At 34.5% G+C, this 20388-nt stretch overlaps 1 protein-coding gene across 2 annotated transcripts in view; it reads left to right on the top strand.

Annotated features, from left to right (window-relative positions):
• LOC145690684 (protein SERAC1) overlaps positions 1–20388 on the top strand; it is a 192344-nt gene that overhangs the window by 154965 nt on the left and 16991 nt on the right. The gene's annotated exons all lie outside the window — the stretch shown is intronic.

Genomic DNA, 20388 nt, shown 5'->3' with positions numbered 1-20388 from the left:
ACTTTGTTTTATTACATGTAGTATATAGAGAAAAGCGCGATCGCTATGGTAACGAGCAAGTTGTGATGTCACACTATTCCAATCTGTTTGTTTTAAGGCATCTTCTCATAATATCGTTCAGTTGCAGGGCTTAAAAGAAGTCTTACAAAAGAAGGAGAAAATTTCAAAGTAATTGTTTTAGTGGAACTCGAATTAAAGTTCATTATGTTGTTTTCGTTACACATGACTTACGAATACCAATGCAAAAAGCACAACCATGGTCAAGGATAGCCAAGGATATTACGCATCGTTTACAGCGAAAACTATAATTATATTCTTACATAAATTCCTTGTATTCATACTTAAACTCAAAAATCAAGGGTATGGGAATACATCCCTAGATGTCTGTAAACTTGTATTCCCTCTTTGAGTTATAAAATAATGGAATCAGTGTTATCTCATGAGAATATTGACATTTGTACGGGGACATTTGACATTTGACACTAAAAAAAAAAATGAGAAGCCAAATCAATTCGATCAGATCGAATTTTTGTTCCTTACACTAACAATATTAAAACCACGGACATGATTATGCCCATCCCAAACTCACATGAGCTGGGATCGAACCAAGGACCCTTCGCATCAGAAGTAAGCTCCCTGCTACTGAGCCACCGTGTCTCTTGTAGATATAAGCGGATGTAAGATAATAATAATAATAATAATAATAATAATAATAATAATAATAATAATAATAATAATAATAATAATAATAATATATGTGCAACTGGAGCATCACTGAAATGGGGTGTATTCAAAGATTCCAAGTTAATTCAAATGTAAATAGACAAGCGTTGAAATAAAAAAAAAATCATAAAACATGATAAGCGTGAAATATATAGAAATAATATTGTAGTTCGTTCAAAAAATGGAAGAATTACAATTTGATAAGAACTTCATTTTTATTATATTTTATTTTTTCCCATAGAACGTAGCCTATGCATGAGTGACCAATAAATCAGTGATGTATAGCAGCTGTGAAAAGAAACACATTACAAATTGATCGTCAAAAGTATAAGAAAATGAAATTGCTTTAATTCAGTGGCAGAGATGAAAGGGTTTCTTTTTCTTTCAATTATTTGACAAATAAATAACATAGTTGAAAATGCACAGAAAAATGTTTAGGAAAACCGAAAACTGTCTGAGCTGAGGATTTGAAGTGGGGATTCCTTGCTGTTTCTGTTGTTTCCAACATCGGCGTAGCCAGAATTTTTCATATTGATGTGCAGAAATGCAACTCAAGCAGTGTGCACGAAGGTAATTAGCCTACCCACCCTACTATATAATATTCTCACGGGGTTATTTTATTGGTTTTTACGTGTACTAAAAATCAGATAGAATTTTATTTCAATGAATTGGGCACACAGATAACACGATTATAGAATGCGTGGCAATTGAAGGAAAGTAAGGAATGAACGAAATGATTTAAATCATTTTATAAATATGTGTAGAGGCACACCCGGCACACTCCGTAGCTACGCTTGTTTCCAGACTACCAAAAAGCGTTACTTGTGACGCGTCATTAATAATATTTTTCTACATATTTGTCTTGTGTTGCGCCTATTATTATTTTTCTTTCCAAGTAATTTGTCTTAGCACTTTCAATAGTTAATTTTACCATAATTCCGCGCTTCAGTCATGAGTCGGAAATATACATCCAGTGAAGCACGCAAGACTTCATTAAGGGTACTTCAAATACTATATCCTTTCAGGACAAGCTTGATTTATATATATAGTAAATAAATAGTAAATGCCAGGATGATATCTAACATAATGGTCCCATGTCGCTTCCTACCTTCCTCATTCCTTTCGTTTTCCCCACTTCTCCGGGTAGTATGATGGCCGAGGGACGTCATTCTTCATACGTGACGGGTTAATATGACTATAGACATGGGCGGCGATTCGGGGAGGCAAGGGGAGGCAGTTGCCCCCCACTTTTTTTAATTACCCATTAATGTATATAGTTTCATTTGGAAATATAAAGTTTTGTAGGTATTATTGGTTCATAGAATAAAAATGGTCCCATAAAATATTTGTCGTTCTATGAGTACGTATTGGTTGTCTTCCCGTGGAATTAAGAAAGCTACAGGAATTGCGTTTGAACTGCCACTAAAAATGGCCCCAAAATTAACCTATTGGAGCGCCACAATTCGAGCGCACTTTAATTTCTTCTTGCAATTGATTGATATGTTAGTCAGCCGCTCTGGAACTAATTGAGATAACATTTCGCAAGAAAAGAAGTCCTTCACAAGTTATTCTTTAATTGTACAAAAATCGACAGTTCCTAAAATGTATTTTCTTCCTTCTAATAATAATATTTTGATTTGATTTTTTTCAGTTTAACATCCTGTTCAGCAGCGAAGTTATATGAGACGTGGACTTAATGATCAACGTGGAGTCCGAACCACGTGAGCTCCCCCCGGGAATCGAGCCCGGGTCTCCCACGTCTAAGGCGCGTACGCTAACCGCTTAGCCACGAAGGAGCTCAGTAAGGAATATTAATTTTGCAGTGTAATATACGAGTTTAGGGATGTACCTATACAGTTTTGTATATACAATTAAATTTAGTGAATTCAGCATAATTCTAGGTTTCAGGATTATTTTATATAACTGAAATGTGGAGTGACTCTAAGTATTGCTGAGTTTTGATATATTCCAAGAAAGTGAAAACTGTACTTAATGGAAGATAACATGTTTCGGGAAGCTGCAAAAGTATTTCTTTAAATGTCGTAGCATATGCTTATAGTATTCACTGTCATTCTAAGAATATATAATAGCATTAGTGGAATTAAAAATATAAGTTGTTCATTAATTTCCAGTTTCAATATAACTTTTGCAAAACAAGCCTCATTATTCATTACTATGATTATTTGATTAATATTATCCTTTCTGTTTATTTGTTTTGCAAATTTGTTATTAAATAGGCCCCTAATCTGATTACACAATTTTCCAGACAGATATTCACGAGCAAGGAATCAAATCTCTTCTTACACCTTCGTTGTTTAAGAGTACAAAGGGCTAGTATCTACGTGCGTTGCTCTTGTCAATTTACTTAATAAAATATGAAACAAGATACCGGTATACGGTATAACTGAAAAAGACAGTATCCTAATAGTTATACAACCTTTCGTCAAACAAAGTGTTACAAGCAAGCAGGAAAACTAACATTGATATCAAATATTCAGATTAGGTCTTGCCCCCCCCCACTTTTAACGTCCAACCGCCGCCACTGACTATAGATGCCGGAAGCCCAGAAATGTAATTCCTAATCCGAATTCTGTTACAACTACTGACGTGTACGTTACGTCATAGTTATCTTAAAAGATGTACGATACCAATCAAAATCATCTATTGTGCTTTAACAAAATTTAGTTCATGATGGAGAAAGAAACTATAATAAATAAATAAATAAATAAGAATACGTTCCTAGCAGGGGCGTCATTTGGAAGGCAAGGGTAGGTCCCGTCGGGTTTGAGAAACGCATACTTTTTAATAAATTATGTACTAATATGCTAACAAAAATTATGAAAATCTTGATATCAGTGGAGTACAATATATCGTAAGTATATTTCTCTCTACCAACTGTAAAATGAATCGTTCAATTAATGCTTTATCCGTTCTCCTTGATTTCGGGTGAAGGAAGAACTAAAGCTCTAAGGGGCATCTTCATAACCTACTTGTTACACCTGTATCTTCAAAAATGTTGGGAGATTTAAGGGAAAATCCCTCCCTCCCTAACATCTCTGGATAAAACACTGCTTTAAGTTTCTGGACAATTATTATTGCTTTTACGAACTGATATGGATTATACATAATACATGTGATGTAATCCACTCACTTCCTAGTGTTGAAATACGTAGCATGACACAAGAGAGTGGAAAAAGAATGTTCGTTAGTTTTGAAGAGACCGACCCACGATGGCGCGACCTTGAGAAATCTCTTAACTTTTCTGGCCGGCCGCCAACAAGACTTCGGACCAAGGGAGGCATAGCAATCCACAATAGAAGGATCTTTCAGAACCAGTTAGGTAGGTGACGGGTTATGATATAAAAATAAATATTTAAAAAATAAAATAAAATAAAGGAACAAAACAGGAGTTTTGTTTGTGATCTGTCAGATATACTGTATTTGTCGCCGTTAGTAGAAGTCAGCGAACCAATGTGAGCAGGGTGCGAAAGCCTGGAGTATTGATGGAGAAATTCAACCCATTTAATAGTTTTGGAACAAAATTTTCCTTGCTAATAACTTACTGGAGTGAATAAAATTATATAATCAGAAGTTTGTAAATTAATTACAGTAATCCGTATGTAATTAACGATATTTTATACGAGCGAACTGGTGGTTAACTGTATCCTTAATCTTATATAGTTAATAATTATGGATAGTCAGATTTAATGTGTCGAAACATTCAAGTGCGAAGTTTCTTTTTCCTATTCTGTAAGGATGAAAGAAAAGTACAAACTAGGATTCCACTAATCACAGTGAAATACATGCATCCAGAGGTTATCGTGTTTTAACTCCCTTCCTTTCTTTAATGGAAAAGAATATTAATTTACCATAGTGTATGTATAAAAAATCGCTCTTGTCCTAAATCGATATGAACTTAGAGGCTTGAACATTCTGTGTACGCCAGTGCATACATCCTATTGTGTTCGGAAATTAAAATCTAAAAAATTACTGATTGCACATTGGTCTTCAATGTACTACCTTCATTTAGTGTAGAAAACTTGCTCAACGTTCGTTACTAGCATTTTTACAGTACTACTTTCGTCCCCTGTGTAGTGAAAGTCCCCCCTCCCTGAACATTTTGTCGTTGCAGTTGCATAATGTTCACGTTTGTGCGCCGTATAGTATAATACTCTATACCAGTGGTTTTCAACCTAGTTCCTCCTATCACGACTCCTATTTTAGCGCATCCTCTTGCCAGCGACTCCCTTATAATTTCTGGTTTGTAATAAGCTTGTGTGGGATTTTAACATACCTATTGCGAAGATCTCACGGTATCCATCTATTTCTGTAATAATAGAATCCATTTCTTGTATACAGTAATTTCCTTAAAAGTGAATGGACAAATTTAGTCAGTTCATTCATATTACAAATATCGAATCCGATCCGTCGTACTGTTTCAAAATGGAGGCCATATGAAAATTTTAAAACTTCATAACTCACTTAATTTTGGGTCATATGATAAAAAAATAGTGTTCATGATTTTGGTTAAAAAAATCATGAACATTTGTTAAAAAAGTTATTGAGTATTTTAAATGACTTGATAATGTGCATCACGAAAATTAAACCGGACATTGCCACACTAGTGAAATTACATCATGTTCAGGTATCTCATTAGCTTCCAATTTTAATTGTATTTCAATATGCAGGTTTCGTTGCATTTGTATTTTTCTGGTATTTTCTTATGCAGTTATCATTAGTTTCGTATCGTACCCTTTTCATTTAAATTGATTTTTAAACAACTCTGCACCTGTTGAAAGTGTTTAGTAGACCTATTTTTTGTTGTTCTTAACAGTATGTATAAAAATAAAAATATATCTATCAGAGCAATATCTTCCGCGTATCTTCGCGATCCCCAGGTTGAGAAACCCTGCTCTACACAAAACATCTGACTTTTTTTTTTTTCGTATTACTGATCAGTGACCAAAAATACATCGTTCTTCTTTCTTCCTAGAGGCTTTATTTCTCATTCACGTTCTAAATATTTACTAACACCTGCTTTCTCTTTTTATTCTAATTGTAATTGCTTCTGTAATAACAAGATAAAGTACCCAACTTCCTCTGATTAATCTTTAAATATTATATACGTATGTGTTGTCGATGGCATTTGGTCAAGGTTATTAAAATTTCGTCCATTACTACTGTTTTACTGTTGAGCATATGCAGTATGTTATTTTTAAGGTAGAGTATCTTCCAGTAATAATAATAATAAACTACTTTAGACTGCGTCTATAAATCCACCAAGGAAATACTTTTATAGTCCTCAGACTAGATTACATCCATCTAACTGACCAAAAAATACTACTTTAGACAAGAATGTGTTCCTTATTTGCTACAACGACATTCTATCTATAATAATAATAATAATAATAATAATAATAATAATAATAATAATAATAATAATAATAATAATAATAATAATAATAATAATAATAATAATTTGAATTTATTGATAATAAAGACCACAGCCGAAGCCAAAATGGTCATAATATACAATAATATACAATGAAGGATTACAAAGAAATACAAATAAAACAAAATAAATAAATTAAAATAAATCATCAAATCATCTCATCATCTCAACCAAAAATACATCAAACCATCTCAACCAAGTACAAAATAAAAGATTAGCACATGAGTTTGATACAAGCTAAATTGTAGAGTAAAGTTACGACATAAGCTCGATTAAATAGCTATTGAATCGACCATGATGTATTATTAAGAAATAAAATATAATAAACATAATAAAAATGAACAAATTACAAAGAAAATATATAATAGTACACATAAATAGATATAAACAATGTACATAAGACAAAGACAATACGAATTCAATAGACAATATAGCAAATCATGGTGAATTTTATATATTTACTTAATAAAACATTCCAAATATTGTTTTTTAAGTAAAGAAAAATTCGGATGAAACAGATCAATTTTGAGAGATTTTTTATTCATATTGTCAACACTGATAAATAGTGGAGAACCAACCAATTGATTGTTACCTAGTATAGATCGTAAACCCGAGAATTATACGGGGGAACTTTATTATATAAATGTTCAATTAAATTCACTCTAGCGTGTATTATATCATGAATAAATTTTTATTTGCCTTAAATTTCTCCTAGCTTCAAGAACTAGTAAACCAAGCTTAGCAAGAATCTCCCTATTAGTCATCTCGTGTAATTTAAATGTATATTTTAACCAAGCCAAAAAAAGAAATCTGGACTGATAATAATAATAATAATAATAATAATAATAATAATAATAATAATAATAATAATAATAATAATAATAATAATAATAATAATAATAATAATAATAATAATAGTTTTAATTTACGTAATAATTTTTCTTCATTGTTATAATATGTACTCGTAAAAAAAAAAAAAGGCTAGCTTGAACTCGAATTTCAGAAATGCAACAGCATTAAATCTTAATGTTGATTTATTAGCTAGTAAATCGAGTTCCGGTTGTCATTACGGACTGCGCAAATGAGTCTTTTGTCCGTATGACTGCTTTGTACTAACCTACTTTTTTTCTTTTTTTACGTGATGTTAATTGCAGCTGCTGCTAGCGAACTGCAAGGTAAACAACATTTTTACGCAGAATAGCAAACAGATTGGCAATATGTTTGCTCAAGGGATAAAGGGAGATTTCAAGTCTTCTACGTAAATGAATAAAAACTGCTATATCAAATATTACTCAACATATTGTCTTAAATGAAGTATTCGTCACTTGTATTAGAACAACGCCTTTTAACAAAGTTTCAGACGTAGCTGCAATGTGCAGTAATATTTCATTGATAACATTAATAAAGGAGGAAAGGATAATTAGAAAGAAGTTATATATATCTGGATAGAACTAGTTATATACATCTAGTTAGAAGTTATACTAAAAGTACCATTCTGATATACATCTGGTGGAACTGAGAAAAATCCTTGGAGAAAATCTAGTCAAGATATTCAGATAAATAAAAACCTGAACAATGCACTGCAGTTGAAAGTATATTACTAAACTGTATTACAATTCTATCACTTTAACAACGTTGTATCAAATACATTTATCTGATGAAGGTGGTGTTATAATTTCGAAAGTATAATGACAGTCAAGTAATGTCTTTCTTCAACTGTAGTGCATTACTCAGAGTTCTGTTTATATTAATTCCTCATATAAGATGGCCAGCCGCGGGATTCGCACCCAATCTACCAATTGCTAGTACTTAGGTAGCGGTACGCTCATTCAGAATTTTCGTTCTTAACACAAAATCCGCTTATAGTATTTTCAGACTATTTATTAATAAAATAGTTGAGTTTAACAATAAATCTAATCTCCTAGGCTTAACTATCAACAAAGGCTCTACTTGGACCAAACCAGGGGCGTCATTTAGGGGGGCAGGAGGGGGCAATTGCCCCCCCCCCAAGAGTTTGAGGATTACATATAGTTTCATAGATTGCCTACTACAGGGTGCGAAATCATTTGAAAATGGTGGGGGGGAAGAAGTTCAGCGATCCACACTAATGCTTCGTGGAGCCACCAAAAAATTGAAATATTAATGGATTATTATTATGATGTTCAAACTAGTCGTCATTGTTATTTAAAAATACTTTAATGCTATTTATTCATTCAACCAAAATTGGTACACTTATCTACTGCATTTAATATCTACTGCATTTCGGTGCGTATGGTCCAGGGTTAGACTCCCATGGGAGCACATTCCTCTTGTGTTTACCATCATATTGAAGACTGCATTCACGAAAATAGCAGTATGAGATCTAGAAGTAAGAAATAATAGCTCCTGAGAATCGTTGTGCTAACCAAGCATTAGATCTATTAAGTTGAAATGCTCCACCTGGCCAGCCATAGATCCTTATGAGCTGTAGAGTCAGAGTATAGCTTTTATTATTATTTATGAAATTACCGTTTCTTCGCTAAGCATGTAGTGTTTCAGTTTGGTCGTTCAGGTATCCAGTCACCCAGTGTTGGGTAAGTTACTTGTAAAAATGTAACGCGTTACAAGTTACTTTACTTTCTCTTAAAATATAACGTGTTAGAAACGCGTTAATTGCCTCAAAAAAGTAACTGTTACTTTACTTCGAAAGCAACGCGTTACTTTTAGGTCCGAAACTTTGAATATGTGGAAAAAATCTTATTACTTCAGTTTTCCGTATTACTATTACTACCGCTATTTTATTATTATTATTATTATTATTATTATTATTATTATTATTATTATTATTATTATTATTATTATTATTATTATTATTATTATTATTATTATTGCACGTTTTGAATCGATTTATGTAAATGCAAGGAGAAATTTTTACTTGACAACTATATGAACATTTTAATGTAATGTAACATTGACTAAAATGCCATACTGCGTTACTCGTAGGGATGGGCACCAGTGAATTCGAGCAAGCAGTGGCGTCGGAAGTATTTTTCAGCTGGGGGGGCAAATTGCCGTCTTGAAAATAGACACGGGAATGTAACATAGGTAAGATAATACGAATATATGTTTGTAATGTAACAATAATTTGATTTGATTGGTTAATAATAATAATAATAATAATAATAATAATAATAATAATAATAATAATAATAAAGCTGTAAACAGTTTCGTGAGAGTGAAATTTCCATCTATTAGAGGCATCTTAGTTTACATCTTTACATTAATTAATTCCGTGTCAGTTTTGTGCTGGATTTTTGTCTGATGCGGAAATTTTTAACCATTGAAATCAGAATTAAAAACATATAAAATTATAAAATTTGAATTGCTCACAATGACTGTCTGTAAGTACAAATTATACCATTTCATATATTGGTACATATTTTTAACTGCATTGGACATGGCCACACGGACACTATTAAAGAATCTTAAAGCTACTTAAATCACTTGGAAATGAGAAAATTAAAATTATATTTTTAAAAATCCAGTTCTGGTGTTGCAGTACACTGTAATATTAAAAATTGCTATTTAGAACTACAAACTTCGTAGCACTTTGTAGTAGAAAGTAACTTGTACATTATAAAACAGGCTAAATAATTAAATAAAAAAATAAGAAAATATATTTTTTCTACGTACTTGACTTCGTACCAGAAATGGAAAAATGGAATTTTCACTAAAGACTTCATAAAATTTATATAGAAAATTCAATTACACTAATTTTCCAGAGTTATTTGTATTTTTTACTACACTTACTTCAGTATATCCAGTTTGTTATTACATTCACCTCTCTTCCTAATTTCATTATATTCATTTCACTTCACACCAATAAAGTACGACACAATTAATAAGAAATAATTCAAGTTTATATTGAATTTTAAGTGCTATTTTGTATTTTAAATAATTGGTTATAATACGCATAATATTTTCACTTGCTTAATTCTACATTTATTTCTTTGCAACATTGACCAATAGTATATTTTCTTTCGCTTGTCTTTGATATAAATTCTCTTGCAATGGTGTTTAAGTCTGGTCGCTACACATATGCAACAAGAGCAGATGAACCAATCTTTCCTGCGTCATGGACATCCTCAAATATGTTTTTAGACGACGCAAATAGCTGAATGATCTTTCGCAAATGCTCAAGAAGCTGACATAGTGAGAACGAAAGTCCCTAGACGAACAACTTGGTCGAGAAGGTTGCGAACAGTTTGTGTTTCAGCACTAATAGTTTTTAATATTCTGATGGTCGTCAGCGACTCAGTCATCATCAAAGTAGGTGGAAGCAGCCTGAGCTGAGCTCATAATCTATCCAGGTTAAAATCCGACGAGTGAACTCCCAATTCCGGCTTCAATTATTCTCTTGATAGAGGCCCACCAGCACATATAGCTCCTGCAGAAAGTATCTTCTAGAGTTTTATGAGTTGTTTGAGGCCTGGCTGATTGAAACGACGCTGCACTTTATTCAACAAATAGTCAATGATTCCGAAGTAAATTTTTGGAAGATCTGACACAGATTCTAGGGTAGCTGCTATCGAAGGATTATCAGTCTCCTCCGACCTAACTGGTGTTCTCTTTGATCTTGATGAAGTGGGCAATTTTAAGTGTAGTCTATTTGGATTTTCCTTTGCTTCCTTATAGATGTTTTCAAATGCACTGTCCGTTCGTAGGTTTCTCAGAGTGTCCTCTAGATAGAATCATGGCTGCTCTTTTAGCTCCAGAAACAGAAGCTTCAGAATTTTGAAGCACTTTCGCCAGTTGTCCGCAAGGTACAAAAGCACGTATACTGACTATCAGAAAAAATATCATTCCGAATGTGTTCATTCTTTTCAAATACCCTTTTATAATTACTTTTTGATTATCATTTGGACCACTTGTATTACTGATGGTTCTTTTCCAATGTGATTTGAATTCGTTTGTAGTAGATCGAAATCTGATTCGAGATTTTCGCCTAACACACCAGCGAGTAGGACAAACAGGCAGCAAATGTTTAGGATTACTTTCGTTGATAGTTTTATAGGGTTCAAGAACAATGTCGGCGTGCGTATGTTGTCTATCGTTTTGCAGAATCCAAGTTGATGTTTCAAACTTCTTTCACTATGACCCACACATCACACAAAGACTCACATTTTCGTGCTACTTCCTGCAATGGAAGATGTAATACATGATTATTGCAATGAATGTATACAGCTTTCGGATGTTGAGTCAAAGTTATCTTCTGCACACCACTCGCTCGTCCTGACATGTTAGCTGCACCATCATGACACCGTTCGTGTATATTTTCTGCATTCAGGTTAGGTTTCGATAGAATGTCTTTGATCGTGAATTCTGTTTCCGACTTTGTGCCATATGGGTGATCATTTCCATAAATATATTGTTGGGTTTGATGAATCAGAGTCAATACAGCGCACACAGAAACAACTCTACTTTCTTTGAAATATGAGTCGTGGAGTTGGCTATGATTGCATAACATGGAGACTCTTTAACTTCTGCTACCAAATCTCTCTATATTGCATGTCCCATAATCTTAAAATTTCATTCTTTCAATCAGCACTAAGCCAGTTAATCCATTGGCCGAGAACAGGCACATCTATTTTTCTTTCATCCAGGAATGACATCAAATTACCCGTACTATGCAAATGTCCACTGATTGCTTGACCACTGCGAGCTAAATATCTAACACTACTACTCGTAGTTATTATAAGCAGTGACTGTCTTCCTTATTCTTGTTTACAAACTTGGTCTGAAAGGAGAGCTGAAACAGGTGTTCTGTTTCTGCACTCATATCTTAACCTTTTCACTACCACTGGGACATATGTGTCCCACGATACATTCTCAGAGGACCCTGGTAATTTACCACATTGAATCGATGTTCCACTGGTAAAGAGAAGCCTGCTAATGGTTCACAGAATTCTTATGAACATTATCAAATAGACAGTAGTGGAAGTGAACGTGAACAATGAAAGTGATAATAGAACAGATGAAAGTGAGGAACAATGTACTAGTGATAAAGCAGTGGTTGCATGTACTGTAATTTGGAAAAGGATGCCGAAATGTAAAATATTTGTAATCATAAATACGACCCAATTGTTTTTCTGACAATATAGTTTCATAATTGAAAATACAAGATGATCATTCATGTCAATATCACTGGGACATATAGGTCCCACGTAAAAATATCAGAGGGATACATAATGTCCCACCCTTCCCACGTCGAAAAACGAAACGATGGAAAATCGTTTAAATATATATTTATACGTTTGAAAACAACTTAAAATAGCCATATATTAATGTTTCTCACTCCGAAAAAAAATGGTACTGAAAGGGTTAAACGAACGGAACGACAACAGAGTTCGCATTTTTCATATGCTCTGAATTATTAATCCTACCTTATACATTTTTCCTCCTCACTATAAAACTTACTGCACTCTGCATATTGTTTGTAAGAATATTAATTTAACTTTGTGGAAAATGTATTTAGGCCCTAAATATCCTGTTACTCATTTAAACTGTTATATTTTTCAAAGTTAAAATCTCGCTCGACGACTAGTTTCATATCGCAGACTTACGATTACTTAAGCAATAATTTTAAAAGAATTTACAGTGTTTTGAGAATGTACACCAATGTAAATAAAGAGAATTTTCAATTCTTTTTCCTAACCCTTCCTATCTAACATGGGGGCAGAAAAAGTGCCCGGTCCCTTGTTTCAAAGAGAAAGATGAATCTAATTTTTTCACATTACTATAGAAAGCAAAATTTAGTTCACATAATCAGTGTTGTGTGATGTTTTTACAGTCTGAAAGTGAGGGGGCAAAACGAGTATCTTGCCCCCTTTGAAAATTTCAGGAGGGGCAACTGCCCCCCTTGCCCCCCCGGTTCCGGCGCCCCTGCGAGCAAGTTTTCTTTGAAACTTGATTTGACTAGAAACAGACATCTTTGAGCTCGAGCCGAGAATCGGCTTGAAAAATTTCCTCCAACTCGACTCGAATTCGGGTCGAGTTTCGAGTCGAGTCGAGTCAAATCTGGTGTATAGTTTCGAGTACTCTCTTCAAGTATCTTACATAGACAATATAATTATTATCAATGGTTATACTACTACTACAACTTCTTTTTCTTCTTCTTCTTCTTCTATTATTATTATTATTATTATTATTATTATTATTATTATTATTATTATTATTATTATAACAACAACACTGTGTATAAACATGAAAAGTAGGCGATTTATATATGAATACTAAAAAAGTAGTTGATTGCCAACCTCTTTAGTCGTGAAGTCTAGGAGTAAAGGACATTGTTCACGAGCTTCTGAATTTGGGTTGAGGGTCTAGGTTGAGTATTCGGGCTCGAGCCAAACGTTGTTAAAAGTTATAGGGCACTGGCCAAATATCTTCAAAACTGCTCGGCTCGGGTTTAGAATTGTCAACGACTCGAGCAGATCGGCTCACAGCTCATTCACTATCGGCTCAAACCGAGAAGTGAGCTGAGCCAACAACAGTGGTAGAGCGCTCACCTCAGGTACGTGGGGTCATTGGCTGGATCCTAGCTCGCGCCAAATTCTGCTTGTGGTATACAAACAATTGTGTGGGGGTTTTCTCAGGGTCCTCCCGCTTCCTTCCACTATCCTAATCAACCATTATAATTCATCTCATCATGACCGTTTTCCTTAGCCTTGGTGAATATTCATAGGACGTTAAACTTTAGAAAATAAAAGCACAAACACTATAATACGATTGATTTGCTGATTTAAGTTTAATGACCCTTTTCAGCAGCGAGGCTATGAGATGTGGTCTTACAGTTTAAGGCGGAATCCGAACCACGGTAATCATTCAAATTTTTGTAAGGTTCTCCCACCGGGAATTGAACCCAGGACTCCGTGCACCGAAGATGGTGCGCGCGTGCTAGCCACTAGACCACCGAAGAGAGCCACAATAATACGAGTATTCAATGATTGAGTTGCTGTATTTATAGACCTAAAATATAGTTTGCAATAACGTTTCTTATCTTAGAGAAAAATTTTAAGATTAAACTTCACTTTCTTTCCGTGTGTAACGAGAGCTGGACATGTGATGGCGAGAAGATACCCACGCACGAGCAGCAGTAACAGCATCCCATAATTTTAAAGGAAGTCCACTGAGTTTAATTATCAATAAAGATTGCAAGATACTCGCCAACAGACGGTTTCTTTCGGAACTTTTAATATGAACAACACTGAATCCACGTTCACAGGCAGAGTTGATAATGGCACAGAACGAACTTTCCGCGTTAAGGCTTTAAGAACTTGAAAATCATTTACCGACTTAGAACTTGACTTGTACTCTCTCCATTCTGACACTGTAGAACCCCCGCTTGGTCTAGTGGCTACCACGCTTGACTTCGGTTAGCGTGGTCCCTGGTTCGATTCCCGGTGGGGTACAGTTGAACGACCAAAGTGGTTCGGATTCCATTATAATCAGTAGGTCCACGTCTCCTTTAGCCTAGCAGGCATAACCGTGGGACGTTAAACTAAATCCAACCAAATCATTCTGACACTGCAGTATCAAGATTCAAACCAAACAATTGAGCTGCTTTATATACGTCTACGTTACCGTATAAACCACTCATGCTATTACGATCTTTTTTTCAAACACTAAAAAGCACTTTAGCACATCATTAGAAGGAAACCTTCTTTCCACTTCGTCTACTAAACCCTGGATTACCTGCTATCTTATTTGATCAAACTCACTATCATCACTCCCTGTATCAGATGCTTGTGTGCAGTGCACTAAATACTTATCTTTGCAAAGACTTTGGTAGACATCATCTTTCATACGCATTTCCCTCAGAACATGGATTGTAGGTTCAATTTTTTCTCTTTCATTGTACGAAACTGCTTCCTTTTGCATCGTTTCACTATTAGACAGAATGGACACAATACGAGTATCCAGAAGAAAACCGAACAATAGAATGTTCTTTTTCTCCGACAGTTAGTTTTTTTTTCTATGTAAATACCACTCAGTTTAAAACTGTCTGTTGAAATGGTCATTATTTTCATACTCCAAAAGTAGGAATTGCATCATACAAGAAAAATATGTAAAGAAAAATATGTTGCCAGACTGACAGCTCGGAATTATTCCAAAACCTGATCGAAATTATGCTAGATTCGGTCAAATTATGCTAGATCCTCATAATTACTAATTCAGGAGTTTTAAAAGAAAGAAAAAAAAAAACAAAGTTGAGAAACGATAACGCAACTTAAAATACGCAAAGCGCAAGAATGCGTGGATAGAAGTCAATACTTCACGCACCAAAGGTTTAACTCAACTAAACTAGTGCAGTCGTTGCCAGACTCAATGGCGTATATCGTATAAATGAGTGCAAAGTGTTTGTTTACGTATTTTGAAAGAAAGTTACCTCGCAGCATAAGCGGAGTTGGGAATTGTCTGCTGGGGGGGGGGGGGGGCGAGATGTTTGGTCGGTCTCGGGCCTTTTATTTCAGAAATAAAGCCTGCGGCATCTGTGACTATCGCGATACTTTTAAGTTTTGCAGCTGTAGATGACTTATTGAACACCTTGTAAAGTTCGCCTAACAAACATTCAAAGTTGTGAACAGCATTCACAATACCAAAAACTCTTTCAGAAACTAGGTCCATTCGATGTGCCATGCAGTGTACGCTAATTAAACACGGGTTGACATTTCTTCCAATTTGAGCAGCAACACCTTCGTTTCACCCAATAAACACTGCATCCTCGTCCGAACTAAATCCAACAAGTTTTTCTTTAAGATTAAAAATATCTATGTCATCTTCGGAAAATGCTTGAATAATTTTCTCTTCAAGGGATTTTGCATCGGCATTTTCTACAGGCACTAATTTATAAAAACGACAAGGTTTATTTTCTTCGTCCACATATGTTACATATAACAGCAAGTGCTTACCCGCAAACCTGTTTGTAGATTCGCCCACTGAAATTGAAAAACAATCTGTTTGTTTGAGAAATTTTACCAATTTTGCAGGTAACTGGTATGCTAGAGAATAAAGGTCTTCATCTCGTCAACAACCGAACAACCGAAAAAGTTAAACACCTGATCCTTTTACAAATAAACTACGTTTTTTTAAAACAGCATGCATTTAAAATTATTGTTTGTCTGAAAATTTTCATTATAGACCTACTTATATTTTCCTATCTCCTGTAAGGTGTCCCCCCTTACAGATTTTTGTGAGGGGGAAACTCAATTGTAAAATTTTTGGTGGGGGGGAAATCCCTCCCGTCCCCCCCCCCGGGATTTCGCACCCTGGCCTACTAATATACTAGTACAAAATGTGAAAGTCATATGTCGGTGGTGCTCTTGCCCCCTCCAAGCGAAGTCTGAAATGACGCCCCTGGACCAAACACATATTATTATCAAACTGAATTAAGCAGTAATACTAAGGAGGCTAAAGGACGCTATTACCACTTTTTGAATTGCTATTGAACCTAGATTTAAAAAGAAAATCTACTTGGATACATTTTTATTTTACCTTTTGCATACACTTACGTACATGTTTTTCAGTAAAATGACAAGTATTACAAATTGCGCATTTCTTAACTAATAAATGGAAATTTCTACTTACAATCCACAGACTTTGTATAATATCGGGAATGGTTTCGGTATTTCTCTACTACCTTCATCATTCCTGATTAGGTTACAAATTCTTTCTCATCTTCTCTTCTATCTTGTTCAATTATACATATGTCCCATTGTAATACTCGTACGTAAATTTTTGAACGTAAGAATCTGATATATACATATGTCTGTTCAATATACACAACTTGTTTAGTTTAAATTATTTACATAAAACTTCACTATTATCACCAAATCATTCGGAGTTTTCTTAAAATCTTCTAAAAATATTAAAAAGCAGGTTAATGATTACAAAAATTATTTTGTAGAATGTCATGTGTTCCCGAAGTGATTTCCTAATATGATAATAGATACATCGGCATATCTAAACCAAAAATAATGATCAGAATCAGGGAACACAAAAGACACGAAAGAAACTGACTCAGAATCTTAGGATTGTCTAAACATTTACACAATTTTCGACATTTAATCAAGAATGTAAACATTTTATATGAATCTTCTTCATTATTTGATAAAAGAAATATGCTTCAACTATACCATATTAGAATCAAGAATCCAGAATTCAATTTAGATAGAGTTGGCGTGAAGAAACAATGGGATCATATAATCAATAATTTAATTGAAAAGTACAAAAGCCTACAATAGTCACTTTTTACTGAAATGTACATAGGGTTCTGGAATTAAAAATAACTAAAGTACTTAGTGAATGGTTGCAAAATATTATGTATGGAATTTGTAATCTGGCAGCACTGACTTTTGAGAATGTTTCAGACACGGCACCATTTAAACCTTGATGTATGTAAATAATTTAAACGACTTGTATGTAATTATACTTTGATTCTTGTAGTTTCTTTGATATCAGTGGAGAACTTGTATATATCGGAATCTTTCAACGTTGATAAGTTTATACACATTATTACAGTGAGAATGTGAAACACTCTTGAAGATCATATAGAATTGATTGATTGATTGATTTGGAGTTTAATATCCTTTTCAACATCGAGGCTAAATGAGATATGAATCTAGAACTTAATATGGGATCCGAAGCTCTAGCAGGAATCGAATCCGGATTTCCCGCGCCGAAGACGCGTACGCTAACCATATAGTCACGAAGAAGATTTAAAGAACTGTAGGAGAACACGAGGAAGAATTTGTACCAAATTAGGTGCGATGAAGATATTAGAGATATACCGAAACCGTTCCCAGTATTACAAGAATTGTGGCAATGGTAATGCACAATTACAGTTTTGAGTACATAGCCTCAAGTTCTGCTTTTTGAAAGTACATTTCTGAAAATGAGGGCAGAATAAAGCTTATTTTTAATGATATCAAGAATAAATAACGGTAAAGATTAAAAGTGAGAGTCTGATTTTTTTTATTATTATTATTTTTTTACATGGCCTTGAGGTTATACTTGACAATTAAAAGGTTATTAGAGTTCAGAAAAGCTGTACATCGCTCCAGGCTGTAGTTCATTTATTATTATTATTGCTTTATTTGTACAATCGCCTGTAGTAAAAGCTAAAACAAAACATTCTCAGGGCACTCAGCATCTATGGATTAAGCATTCAAAGTAGCACATGTTTCTAACTGTAGCAGTTCCTATTCATTCTAATCAACGGTGTCCCCTCCCCACCGAAGTACCTGGGGGCATCCCCCAAATTTACCGTTCTTCCCCACAAAAAAAAAAAAAAAAAAAAAAGACCAGAGTTGCGAGTGAGAAAACCAAGATATTTTAGTTCCTAGACTAAATTTTACTCAATTTCGAGACTTTTTGCCATTCTTAAAAGCTCATTATGATTAACTAATCTTCGGCTAGCTGGGAACTTCGCCCCCAGCCCCGCCATTTGCTCGGTCTACGGCCTCGCACCTCATATTTCAGCGTTCGCATTCGTTCTTCGCGGAGCAAGAATACATTATTGTTTGCAAAAGATTTAAATCTCCTTTCCCTCTTAAAATACGCATTTCAATCAAAGAGAAATGGCAAAATCCATATCGGCCGAAGTGCTAACTGTATTTTAAAAAATCATTTAAAATGGTTAATCTTAAAATATGGTCGTCTTATTCAGTAGCGAAGCGTTTACTTTCGCAATGGGTAGACAGCACAGGCGCACCCACGGGGGGGGGGGAGTCAACCGAGTTCCAACATGTAGTTCCATATTTTTTTCTGAAAATATAGATGAAGGTACTTGACAGTTACTTGTCTTGTCGAGTGCAGAATAATATCCGTTCAATACTACATAGACGTAGTGGCTTGGATCCCCTCAAACCCTGGACCCTCCAGTTAGGAATTGTCTGCTGGGGCAGACCGTTTGGTCAGTCTCGGATCTGTTGAACACTTTCTAGACAAATGTGGAGTTAGGCTATAGGTGGCATTTTATTTTTCTGCCAAAAAGATAGGGGGCAATAGTCCCATGCTCCCATAGCTCCACCTATGCCCTCGGCACTCCCCCCCCCCAAAATGGGTGCTTGCCTGGTAGATATTATTATTTCTTCTCGAGTTCGGAACTAACATTAATTTGTAGGGCCATGTCTCATACAGCCTCGGTGTTGGAGAGGAATATGAAACTTCTGACCAAATTTCGCTACAAACTGATTTTTGCGAGGTTGCACTACGTATATAACATATGGAGACTTAATTTTCATCAACAAACCCCTTAACGATTAAATCAAACAAGCATAGTGATATTAATTCATTCTGAAGAATCTCAGTATATACAGTACATTGGATACGTTAAATTGAATTAATAATTTACTTCCTGTGTATAATCTTCTTACTTGTTTAGTCTTCGTAAAGTGTGATCTCTGATTCAATAAGTAAGTTCAGAAATTAGCTATTTTTTAAACTTGATACTAATTTTCATACGACAGCTTAGCATGCTATTTAATAACAACTGGTGCTATAAATCTACAGTATATCTAATCATTTAGTTTGCAAACAACACATAATTAACACACATATCCAAATTCACACAAAGTTAGCTAACGATTTTAAAAGCAACAACAGAACGACAGACTATAAAACATCTTGCGCTCACTTTTGCCTTTCGCAGTATTGACACACTCCGATATTGCGATTAAACAGAAGCCGAAGATAGATCATGGAAGATTTGTATGAATTACTGGTATTCATAAAACTTTCAGCAATTGTTCCGGTAGTTATTAATTTAGTTTTTTTCTTCTACTTATTGAAATTTTCTTTGAAATATGATTGAATATCTAAAATGAAGAGGAAAAAGTGTGTTGGATTTATAATAGTACAATTACACTAAGTGTGGTATCACTGCAGTTGAAACATGTCTCATTGTCAGGTTCTTTCCAGCGAGCGAGAACCCCACACAGCCACATGCGCGCGCCACTTTTAAGTAGGAGCTCCACTGACTTGTTCAGCCGCGTTGAGACAGATTTCTTGATGTCTCTCTGTGGCCTGTTTGACGGAGACAGAATTTTAATTCCCCAGTTTTGAAAAATAAAATTATTAACAAATTAGATTCTACCACTATTGCTATTAACCAAGCTATTACGGACCATATTATTTCTATATTTTTCTACAACATGAAATGTATATTGATTCTT

This window comes from Thermobia domestica, chromosome 1, assembly GCF_964235325.1.
Source record: "Thermobia domestica chromosome 1, izTheDome1.hap1.1, whole genome shotgun sequence".
Classification (NCBI taxonomy): Eukaryota; Metazoa; Arthropoda; class Insecta; order Zygentoma; family Lepismatidae; genus Thermobia; species Thermobia domestica.
Note: the sequence above shows the minus strand (reverse complement) of the source record. Positions and strands in the feature narration are given on the sequence as shown.